Source organism: Leptonotus elevatus, chromosome 2, assembly GCF_054856555.1.
Source record: "Leptonotus elevatus isolate MCC_2025b chromosome 2, RoL_Lele_1.0, whole genome shotgun sequence".
Taxonomy (NCBI): Eukaryota; Metazoa; Chordata; class Actinopteri; order Syngnathiformes; family Syngnathidae; genus Leptonotus; species Leptonotus elevatus.
In genome coordinates, this window is record NC_141240.1 from 9,208,723 (window position 1) to 9,220,827 (window position 12,105).

At 38.7% G+C, this 12,105-nt stretch overlaps 1 protein-coding gene across 5 annotated transcripts in view; it reads left to right on the plus strand.

Moving 5' to 3' along the window:
* The window catches only part of LOC147178335 (beta-1,3-galactosyltransferase 1-like), a 100,167-nt gene that overhangs the window by 39,777 nt on the left and 48,285 nt on the right, over window positions 1–12,105 (plus strand). For all 5 annotated transcript variants that reach the window (XR_015094078.1, XM_086068700.1, XM_086068696.1 and 2 more), the window contains exon 2: window positions 5,019–5,069. The gene's annotated coding sequence lies outside the window, so the exon portion shown is untranslated. The remainder of the gene's footprint in view (window positions 1–5,018; window positions 5,070–12,105) is intronic.

A 12,105-nucleotide genomic window follows, 5' to 3' on the forward strand; every position in this document is an offset into this window, starting at 1 on the left:
GTTGTTTTTTTATGGCTTTTTATGCCACTAATATAGTGATGTTAGAGTAAAAATAATTGCTTCCACTTTTACAATTCCCCTTCAATTCTCAAGAAAATTTGCAACAATAAAATATCTTAGATGAAAAATATGAATACAAATAACTCAACAAACATTAACGCAACACAACCACATAGTTGGAGTGTCAGAGTAAAATGAGATGTCTTATCTCCTTCTTAATGTCCTTTTTCACCTGATTGCACAAGGCTCGAATGGCTGTTTAGGAAATCCACACCTTTGTTAACCTTGCCTGCAAGCTGGATTATGGCGGTATTTGTGAGTTCACAACCTCCCGAGAATACTTCTTGTACCACTCCAGGTGATACGTTTGCAGCCAACCTTTTTTAGGTCGGACCAAGCAGGAGTTGTTTAGGGCGGGACAAAAACAGAAGAATGGACGCTGCAATTAATTCTGTTCTCTCAGAATTACTCACCGTGTCCTTGTTGAATTTGAACAGCGAGAGGCACTTGGTGCATTTTTATCTGGTAAAGATGTTTAAAACGAGACTGAAGATGAAACTTTCATCCGTTGCCTTAATTGGTCAAAACAAACGTGCAAGGATGCCGCATCGTCCAATCAGCTCGAAGTATTGTACAGCAAGTCCCTCCTTACCCGAACGGATCTGTCGAGTGAAGTCCCAGATTGATAATGTGAAGAACTCCCTCGAGTGAATCACAATTATCAATCTGGCTTGTGCGGTTACCAATTTGCCACCCCAGCTAAAACTGTCTAGAGCCACCAGTGATAGAAGTGCATGGTAATGTGATTTGAAGATGTCTTTTTCACAAAAAACTGTGGGACAACGCACAGAAACTAAAGTCTATTTGGACGGACTCGACACGCAAGTAAAAGAGATCTTTTTTGAAGCTGTACTCATCAATGAGGCGCTGAAATCATGGAAAGATGGAAGGAGAGCTCCAGCGTCCACACATATATTAAAAAAAATAAAGAAATACATTAAGCCGTCGCAGCCAAGGTGGGCGGGGAAAAAAACATATCGGTCTACCGCTAGTTACATCCCAATATTATATTGATCTAGAAATAAGCCCTATTGTAACTACACTGAAATGGCCATGATAATTCACATTCTGGTAATTAGCATACTGACAAGGGGCCGTTATTTTTTTTCTCCGGTATCTGAGAAATGACTTTAATTGAGAACACAGGCATGCATGATTCCACAACAAGGTAAGCGTCTGAGGTCTGAATTAGCATCCGCGGGCAGAGGAGTTGCAATGCTACTGGAGCGTGTTTGTAATATACCAATGAGTATGTCTTCGCATCTGTCAAATAAGCTAATTTGCCAGGTGACTGCTCATCAGCTGCCTCCTTGGAGCGTCTGTGTGTGGGCTCACAAGTGTGTGCATGCATGCGTTTCGGTGCGGTTGTGTGAGCTGGACGTGCTGCCTCTTCTGAGAACACGTTCTAGTGTGTGTGTGAGTAGCTTGTTAAAGGAAGTGTGTGATTACTCTGGATTCGTGCCGACAGCTTGATGTATGTGAGCTCCGATCAGGTGACTGACTCGACGGGGCTGAGACATGCCACTCAAGCTGGAGGGCAGGAAGGTCTTTCCAATTATCCAGAGGGTAGTGCTCTCTGCCTATTAGCAGGGAAGTCACAGGGCTGCGGTCTGACTCGAACTTGTTTCCTCACTCTCGCTCTCAACATTATCACTGGCGCTGTTGTGGATGTGGACAAGAGTCCTCAACTCAACTCCACTACATAGACCATAGAAGTACTGTATTTGTAACACCATTATATTCATAGAAAGAGAGAGAGAAGGGAAGAAAAATAGAGAGCTCCCTGTGGGAAATATTTGTGAGGTCAAAGGTCGCTGATGTTTGATGCGCGGGCGACAAGCTTTTCTCCAAGTCGTACCAAAGGTGACTGAGGTTAAGGTCTAGCTGCCTCGCGATTTGATTCACTTATATTACTGACTACGTTTACATGCAGGCAATAACCCTTTGGCAATATTCGGATTTTGAAAGGCCATGTAAACACGCGCAATAACACAAATATGCTCTTATTCGGGTTTCTAAAACCGGAAAACTGGTTCATATAAACGCAATCGGAATACCTCGAATCAACGGGGCATTGCTTTTCGTTGTGCGCATGATCGCAATCTCTTCTTCTTCTTTTTTTCCTCTTCTTCGCTTATTTGCATTCGCAAGGAATCTTGGTCTTTGTAGCAGCGCCGTCCTACACGGGCCTCGCTTAAATACATTGATTTCTCCGCAGAGTTTTCACGTTATATTGTGCCTCTATGGTGAAAATGCCACAGTTTGTGACATGTTAACTATTCATGTAAGACAGACACGACATCACTCGTAATGCTTAAACAATGTTTATCTCCAGCTTGCAGTGTTCAACAATACACGTCCGTGTAGGAACATTAGATGACATACACATAGTTCCGCTTTATCTAAACAAAGTAAGTCCGTGCTTCTGGAGCGAGTAGAAAACCGACTACTTTATTTAGCATGGTGACTGTGAGTGACATGTATATAATGTATTTTATTGACCGTTTAAAGTTAGAAGCGGAAATGACGTCTATTTCTGCCATGATGGTGTCCGTCCTTCACCCCCTTACATCGGGTTATCCCAAACGCCATGTATACGGGGGTAACTTTGTCAACTTGCGCATGTAAATGTGTTATTCCGATTGTTCCATAAACCCGAATTCTGACCTTAACCCAAATATTGCCTGCATGTAAACGTAGTCACTGATGCATCTTGAATCGTATAGAGGTGTCTACATTTCTTTTTTCCTTACTTACTAGCTCTACTTTCAAATTGAAATATGTTCCAGATTCCTTTTACATGATCTTTGTTAGTTTTTTTAAACAGGTTTGGAGAGATGTATGATTTTTGACTCAACATTTGGCAACAGTTGTTTTTCATTCTAGCAAAAAGCGAGTGTTTCAATTGCATATTTAATAGGGCTGTAACTAACAATTTTTTTAGAATAAATTATATTGATTATTCATTGGTCACACTACCTTGCCTTACAATAGCCGGCTGGCAGTGGGCGTGAGGACGTAGTATTTAAAAAACAACAATAAGAACAACATTATTTTTTCGTACGTTTTCCACAATAATCACGCACACGCTCGCTCGCTCTCTCTGACATCTGATGAGTCACGATCACAGTGAGGATGTGATTGAACTTTATCATGATGCATCTAAGTAGCAATGGTTCCCTACAAAATAGTACTAGTGGGAGAAGTAATGGATTCTCCAGCTACGTTGCAACTTCATTTGATTACTATTCATTCTATTCAATTAGTGATTATAGATTTTCCCATCAAAATTCACACATCACTCACTTCAATAACAAAGTGATGGCACACTCAGTTTCACTTCAACAGCAATGAAATGAATGCTAAGCAAAGTTCAGTAATTGAAAATATTCTGTGCTGAATATTTAAATTAGACTCCATTGTTCAGTCTGATGTCATCTCTGGTCTGAATTAGTACCAAAAAGTGAGTTAAAATATGGCCTCCGTGCCTTCGTTGGAAGCATCGAGTGAGAAACTCAATTTGATATGAGCGAATTAAATGTGACCTTTTCAAGTCTTAAGTGAGTCTTAAATTATAAGTTCTCATCAAAGTGCATTCATACCTCCTCCTTCATCTGTTTGTGCCGTAGATAACAGTGCCTGCATACTGATGATGATTTACAGCTGGCAACACACAAAAACATCCCTTTGTCCATACATTAAGAATAGTCATAGTCTTGAGGTCTTCCTGATTTGTTGGAATTTAGATGTTTCTGGGGTTGGTGAAGGACTCTGGTTGGTGGCCCGGTGGGTGGTGTCTGGTCGGTGCTTGATTTCACTTTCCTTTCTTTTCTTTGGTCCTTCCTCGGGTCTCCTGACGGCGGTGTTCGGTTTAGGTGAACGGTATGGGATTTTTTAATAGGTTTTTGGTGAACTAATGAATACACACACACTCGCACGCACGCACGCACACGCACGCACGCATACTCACCCACATACAAAATAAAATATGATGATGACATGTCAAATCGGTAAAATTACCGAATGAACAATACTGAGCTCTTAGAAAAAAAAAAAGAAGGAAAAAAAGAATAGCCATATATTCCTTGAAGGTTTTGTACTGCTTGCATACATATGTTACTTTCTGACGAAAAACAAAAACACAGCCACACTTTTGACTGTTGCATGTGACGTGATTGTCCCAATTTTACTCTACCAATGGCATTCATTATATCAAGGCTTTAACATTTACAATTGCGACCTTTAGTGTTCATTAAATACATACTTTTCCTTCAGGTAGGGCTGTCATAGTTTATTTTTAGCAAGGGTGAAGATTCATAATTACTGTACAGTGAAGTTTGGCGGATCTCAGCCAATGCACAGAGGTTACAAAGAAAAAAAAAACACTTTGCGTTCATAACTTTCTTTTTCAAAAGGTGAGTATCATTGGAAAGCTTACTACAACATACAGCCTAATAATGATATCAATCATTTTTTATTTATTCCAAACTTAAATTAAAGAATGCTGTACTTAAAACACACGTCATGTGTTGTAAACCAACATCACAAAATGCCGCCACCACGTGGTGAAATGTTCTCTATTTGTACCGCGCGTGTGTTGGGATACTGGATCGATACGAAAACTATGAAGCCGTGGATTAATGTGAGCGGCTCGCGGCAAGAACCACCTCCATGTATATTCCGTGCATTCTTGGTTTATGCGTACTTTTAATTGGAACAGTTTTAGAACTGTGATTGGTGTCGTTTCATGATATCACAAGAGCGTAAGAACGGACAAGAACGCAAATTGAGAAATGGCTTTTTTGCTTTTTTGTTTTCTTCTACGCGAATATCAATGAAATGTTTTGATGAGATTGTAAACTTTGCAGAGGAATTTTGAACACTGCTCTGCTATCTGCTATTCCTCATTCTATTTCTCTCTGATAGGCTGACATGTCTTTTTTTTTTCTTCGATGCAGGGATTGGGAGTGGGCACTCTTATTGTGTTGGAAGAAAGCCAGCTGTGTCAGGTACGATATGATACACTAACTCCAGCTTCCTGTCAAATTGCTGCTCAGTCGGGGATGAAGCCAATTCCTGGGTTTAAATGGCCCTTCATCCTAGGCAGTGCTCTCCCTATTGAGAGAAATTTGAAAGAAAAAATGTTGCTTATGAGGTGCTCAGCTAAAATCGTGTTGTTTAATGAAGCAAAGGCTTTCTTGCTTTTATTGCAAACACATTTCAGTCTGGAGTATTTGTGGGATAATTACATGAATGCTGAAGAAACACCAATGCTGTTCATGTTCTTGAAATGTTCATATTGTAAGATTTCTGTGTTGTATTAATCATTATTAGGGCTGGGTTAGTAATTGATTTAATTGCTAAATACATTTTTGGGAGTCAAATCGATTTTTTGTTTTTAACTCATTCACTGCCATTGACGGCTATAGACGTAAAAAAATCATTTGAACTATTTCTATTAGTTTCACATTTTTTTCCACTTTTGTTAACAAGAGTATGAAAACCTAATAAAAAAATTATTGTACATTTAGAACAGATATAAAATTTGTAATTAATCGTGAGGTAACTATTGAAGTCTTGCGATTAATTACAATTAAAACATTTAATCGTCTGACACCCCTAATTTTTAATAATCTTTTCTTCTTCTTTTTTTAATTAGAGGCATCAGGATATATATTTTTTTAAATTGTAATTAATCACATGACTTCACTAGTTGCCTCACGATTAATTAATTTTTTATATCTGTCCTAAATGTACAATCATTTTTTATTAGGTTTTCATACTCTTGTTAACAAAAGTGGGAAAAAAATGTGAAACTAATAGAAATAGTTCAAATGAATTTTTGACGTCTATAGCCGTCAATGGCAGTGAATGAGTCAATTGGTTTGCACACACTGATCAACATGTTTAGTGACTGTTGAAGCCAAAGCCAGGGAAAACTTTGGCCAGAAACATACAATTGATTATAATTATTGGAGATGTTTTAATGTACAGCATGTCAAGAAAGGAGCATGGTAGAAAATCATGTTGAACATTGTGAAAGACATTGTGCCCGTTCTTAAGTTGCAAAAGAAGTCATTTATCCAGACGCTGATCCACTTCAATGGCAGTAGCAGCTGTATTGATAAACCCACATCAAATATGTAGAGTAGTTTATCCAAATGCATTGCACCCTTCACCGGGATTATCCCCATTTGGCCACACTGTATGGCTTTTTAACAGACTGCTTCCATTAAGGTGACTTCAGTTGAGAAATTCGTCAGATCCCTGCAGAGGGTTTTCATTGTAGTGGTGACATTAGAACACGTAATAGGACATGTCCAATGTCTTATGTTGTAGACTCGCTTATTTCCCCTTGCTGTTTATTAATCTAAAACTAAAACCTACCTGGCTGGCAGGTGTCTGGAATGCTGTATACACTTTTATCCATGTTATTTCTAGTGACAATTTTGTTGTTACAAATACTTTGTTGTCAATTTATTGATGTTAAATTGTTGACTATTATTATTTTTTTATTATTAAGGTTTGTGTAAGGTACTGTATGCTCTACATGATTAATAGCAAATTCAAAAGTGTATATAAACAAAGAATTACAGACATTTAAAAACAGTTCAGAAATAAAATAAGATTTAATACAATTACTAAAAAAAAAGAATGTATAGTGCAAGAAAATATATATTTTTAATGATTTTAAAAATGCTCTAAAATAGCTCATTCACACAAGCCCTTTTTTTTTTGCCTTTATTTAAAAACATTCACAGACTTCACTTTTGTTGGCAACTTATTCTATTTGTTTGAAGTACCACAGCTAAATGCTGCTTCACCATATTTGCTTGATCTCTGGGCTCCACTTAATGAGACTGCAAACCTGCAGGGCCGTTCTGGGTTTGTATTCCATTACAATTTATTAGATGTATTCAGGGCATGATTTATTGACCAGTAGTAGAACCTGACCGTCTGTTCTGCGTATCACTGTGTGAAGCCTTTATAACTGGAATAATATGTTCTGATCCATTTGACAAGGTCATTTCTTCAAGTTTTGAATAATGTCACTGCCATTTGCTCATTGAATGGGACACATTTGATTAGATCGATTAAAATTGGAAACTGGATTTCTGGGAAGAATTTCTTTCATCGCCCAGTCCTAATCAGTATTTTAGTTCTATAGTTTCTTTTTATTTTACCTACTGACTCAATGTAAGCTTTTCATAATTTATTCTGTGTTTTATGATATGATATGATTGATTGATTGATTGAATTTGGTGATAGCACAGAAAATAGCTAAAGAACTAAACAACTAGAAACTACTGTGAAAAAATAAAGTGGAAATAAGGACAATAACAAAAAAAAACACAGCCGCACAGGAGTATGCAGTAGCGCAAGGAGAAAAGATATTTAAGTACACTATACAAAACAAATAATAGAACAATGAAACAGATTCTTAACTACAAAAGTTTAGAAACAGACAAAACAAACAAGGAGCCAGAAGCAAAGCTACATAAGAATAGATCAGAAAGAGAGAAAATAAAAACCTGGAACTATACTTTGAGAATACACAAAATTGGCTAGAAAAATGCACACAACCAATGACCTAGAGGAACAATATTACAAACCTAACTAATGATGACAAGCAGGTGGGCTGGAAACTCAGCTCATCCACTTGCCCCAGTGACTAAAAAACAACAAGAAAAAACACATCTCTTCACACACATAAAATCATGACAGCTTATTTCCATTGTGGTGTTCAGTACATAAAAACATGCAACACAAAACAAAGATGTGAAAGTGCAACATCAAATCAACAACAGAAATCAAATGTGTGTGTGTTTAAAAAAAATAAAAATCATTATTTGAGTTAAATGTGGTTTGGCTTCATTCCAGTGCTTCACGCCCTGGCCATTTATTTATTTATTTTCACTGTCAAATATGTTAATGTTACACTTTCTAGTATAGTTTTTGCAGCTCCTGTTGCTCTGGGTTGTTTTGCGCTGGGCTATTAATAGTGGATGTTGCTTGAGGCTGGTTTGGCTGTCTGTTTCCATTTACAAACACTTTGAAAAGCAGTGCGCCGCCATGATCTGCTTTGAATTGCCTCAGACAAAAAAGCAAAAAGAGTCAAAAACATGTGTAGGCGCATGAAAACTGTTTTTCTCAAGGCTTTATGTCGTCAGGTCGAAATCTAGTCCAGTTTGTTTCATTTTGAAAAGTCCTTTCGTCGTGTTGTTTCCTGTTTGACTTGTTGCTTCTTGATGTCCTCTCTTTGAGGTTTGGCAACATACTAATTGAAGGTTTTAAGGCTTACTACATTTGTGGCAATCTACGGCCAAGCATTTCCATGTATATTCATTATTCCACATGTATTTGGTCGTGTCGCTGTGTCTTTTGCGGTGTCTTGTTCTCTGGACACATGGAAAGGAAACAAAATCGGTTTGCGACACTGCATGGAGTCACACTGCGAAATATGAAGTTAAAATGCAAAGCTAGCAGGGAGCATTCCGTTCCAAAAGACAACCCAGCCATGCTTTAAAATTAAAAAAAATTGTGAGATCTTGCCTTCCTTTCCCTCAGGATGCTGAGTCCTTTGTGAACATAAGGCTATACAACCAACATTTCCAACATTTGCTCTTAAAATGTCAGCTAGCTCATTTCAAATTTAACAATAAATGTCAATTGAGTTTGATAAAATTTTAGTTGTATGACTTAATCACAAGTCTCGAACAACATACTATTTCTACATTTCAAAAACATCACAACAACAAAACATCCAACCAGTAATCAATGCGTAACACATGAATAGTAATGTAACCTAAATACAACAATTAAAAAGTGTATTCCATACCATTATATGTAAATCATTTTGCTATCAGACATTTTAATGTTTTTACTGCTCTCGCCACAACCTGTCTTGTTTCCTATTGTAGATAAATGAATCCATGCGTTTTGCCTTTAACAGCGTTGAAGTTATATCTTAAAACCTGATGAGATATTTTCCCTTGATTTTTCTCAAGCCGCTACACCTCCCCTAAACTCTTCTGCCACTCCCCAAGGGAGACAGAGATTTTTTATACCACCAGTCTTTACAAACACATTTTCTCATATGCTTTTGTACATAATGGCCCTATTTTCATTCCCGGTGCAACTGTAGCGCAAAGTGGAGTCTAACAGTGCACATGGGAGTCATTTTCATGGTTTTGGTGTTTTCGAAGACTTTGCGCCAGTAGATTTTGGTGTTGTGCGCCTTTGTGGGATGGAATGAAGTGTTTTCCCAGCCAAACGTAGCGGCCACAGTCATTTGGAGACGGAGGAGTGCATGGAATGCAGTATGCGCAAAACCGAAACAGGCTCGCAGGAGAAAAAATATATTTGGGAAGATAATTATTGGAATCCGTTCAATTAATTGATTTCTACATAGATTCAGAGGGTTTGTCCCACGCCGTTGCCAAATGAAATACGTTGATATCCACCACATACGCCCATGGCACGCCAATATGCCTGTGCCTCTATCAAATGCACCCAAATGGCATTAGATCAGCTGTGTTTCAAACTTGACCTCCTGTTAGGCAGTCTAGAATTTAGTCGACTTTTTTGTGACCAAATTGGCAATGCACTGATGGGCCCGGCAGCCGGCACGCTGGAAAGCCCAGGGAGGCATCTCCTGTCTACTAAATTCACAAACACGCTAGACACAGGAGTGTCAAACTCATATTAGCTCAGAGGCCACATGGAGTGAAACATATTACCAAGTGGGCCGGACCGATAAAATGATGGTATGTAATTTCAAAACAATTCAGTTATACACAGATTTTCGCTATTTGCAGGCCTAATAGCGGGGCTCAACTGTAAATATATCGTGCCAAAAAATAACACGAATGCAAATGAGACACGGCATGAGTTCAGGGCGTTTTATGTCTACCTATTTTGCATATCGTCACCCTCTTAAAATAATTGCCTAAGTCATTTTTTTGCAAAAATTATTATTATTTTGCCTAAATCATCTCCTTATGATGCAAATGGTTAATTGTTTTTGTATTTCCTGAAAGATCAAAAAAAAAAAAAAAAGACTTAGGGCAGGGGTAGGGAACCCTGGTCCTTAAGCGTCGTTGTCCTGCCTGTTTTAAATGTCTCCCTCCATCAACACACCTGATTGATGAACAAGATCGTTATCAGGCTTCTAGAGAGCGTGCTGATTAGCTGATCAGTTGAGTCAGCTGTGTTTGAGGAGAGAGACATGGAAAATAGGCAGGGCAGTCTGTGGCTGTCGAGGACCAGGGTTCCATATCCCTGACTTCGGTGATTATTTTAAGAAGGCATCAATATATATTTTTCCCAGAATGCATTGTGTGGCACATTCAATGAAGTTATAGGACGTTAATCGATGTTATATGTGTTAGTGTTACCAGTAGCTGAATGTGTCATGTTCAGCACGTTTATGTTTGATTTATGTTGGTCTAATATATATATTTTTTTAATAACAAACCGTAACTTTAGGTTGTGTGTCAAATATTGACATCCAGGTCAATTCCGTGTACAAGTTGCATTGCTCATCTGAGGATTGCTTGTGAAATTTCGAATTTTTATGTTTCAATTTTGGCCGTCTGATTAATTGGTATGACATCACTATTTTTTTCAATCACCTCACAGGCCAGATTAAACCTCCCTTTACCCGTGTGTGCCCGCCTTAAGGCTGAGTGCAGTCTACTTTTTGTTACCAAATTGCTGGACGCGCTGGCGGTGAGGCAGCTGTGTCTGCCGGAATGCCAAAAAGGCGCATTGTTGCACTGCCACGAAAATTGAAATGTACTCGTTTTTATGCCCACCGCATGTGCGCCAGTCAATGAAAATAGAGCCCAATATGTGCAATCATGAAAAAAGTAGCAATTGCAATTCTCTCCAAAATGGTGGTTAATTGCTGAGATGCAGATGCCAGTCTGATAAATCGTAGAATGAAAATAAACTCACTATAAAGGTACCAGAAGTTGCTAATGCAGCACAGCATATAATGCATATACTTTTAATCTAACCTTGATTTCACATACTGTGCTAATAAGTTTGGATGTAGGATGTTATGATGTTCATATCACAATATTAGCTTGAGTGATACCTTTTTCCAAGATTTGGAGGTCACACTTGCCGAGGAGAGCTTTCTCTGACGGCGGTGATGGGCAATTTGAACAGAACATTCAGAGGTTTGAACTATTTGCATAGATAGCGCCATAGTAATTTGTCAAGGACTTTTCAAAGGGTGCTTTATCATGTGCAGAGGCCAAATTCGTTTTCTCTATGAATACATTCTCTGCAGTGAACTTATACATCTTCTCCACGTGTCATTATGTTATTGAATGGGGCAGTCATGCAGGTTAAAAAGCAAACACTGCGCTTAAATTGTCAAGCTCCATTTTCCTGTGAGTTGCGACGGCCGTGATTCATTTCGGGGTTTGGGGCAGTCAGTCCACACTCCAGAAGAAACGTTTGTTTCCTCATTGAAATTGCAGGGCGATTTTTTTGCCGATGAATCACCGCCGAATTGAAGTGGCCCATTAAGAGACTAAACCTTGGCAAGTGGCCTCAGTGGGACATTCTTTGTAGTGCAGTGGGAGGTGAAAAGCTGATGAGTGGGGAACGCTGTGTGCCTGTGGGCAGTTTGCATCCCACATTTAGTTTCAACACTAATAGAAATATAGACTTGTTTCAAAAGAAAGAGGTTTATCTGCATATATATAGTATATAATTGTGTAAGTATTTTAAAAAATGACGGACTTCAAACGGTGACCAGCAGGATGGTCCTGATTACAACTAAATTGTCAGAATGCTGAGGACAGGCGATGCCTTTTGTTGAGTAAGTGCTCGTTGATTTATGGCGTGCACCAGGGGCATCTAAGTGCTCTGTAGAATGAAAAGGTGATACATTTCAGCAGCGAATTATTTGTCTCAGCTGACATCTGAATCACTGCAGCCTTCCTCGAAGACTTCACCTGCCACATTCTGGCAGCTGATCGCCAGCAGTCACACTATGATCAACATGGCGGAAGATCACACGCGGATCAG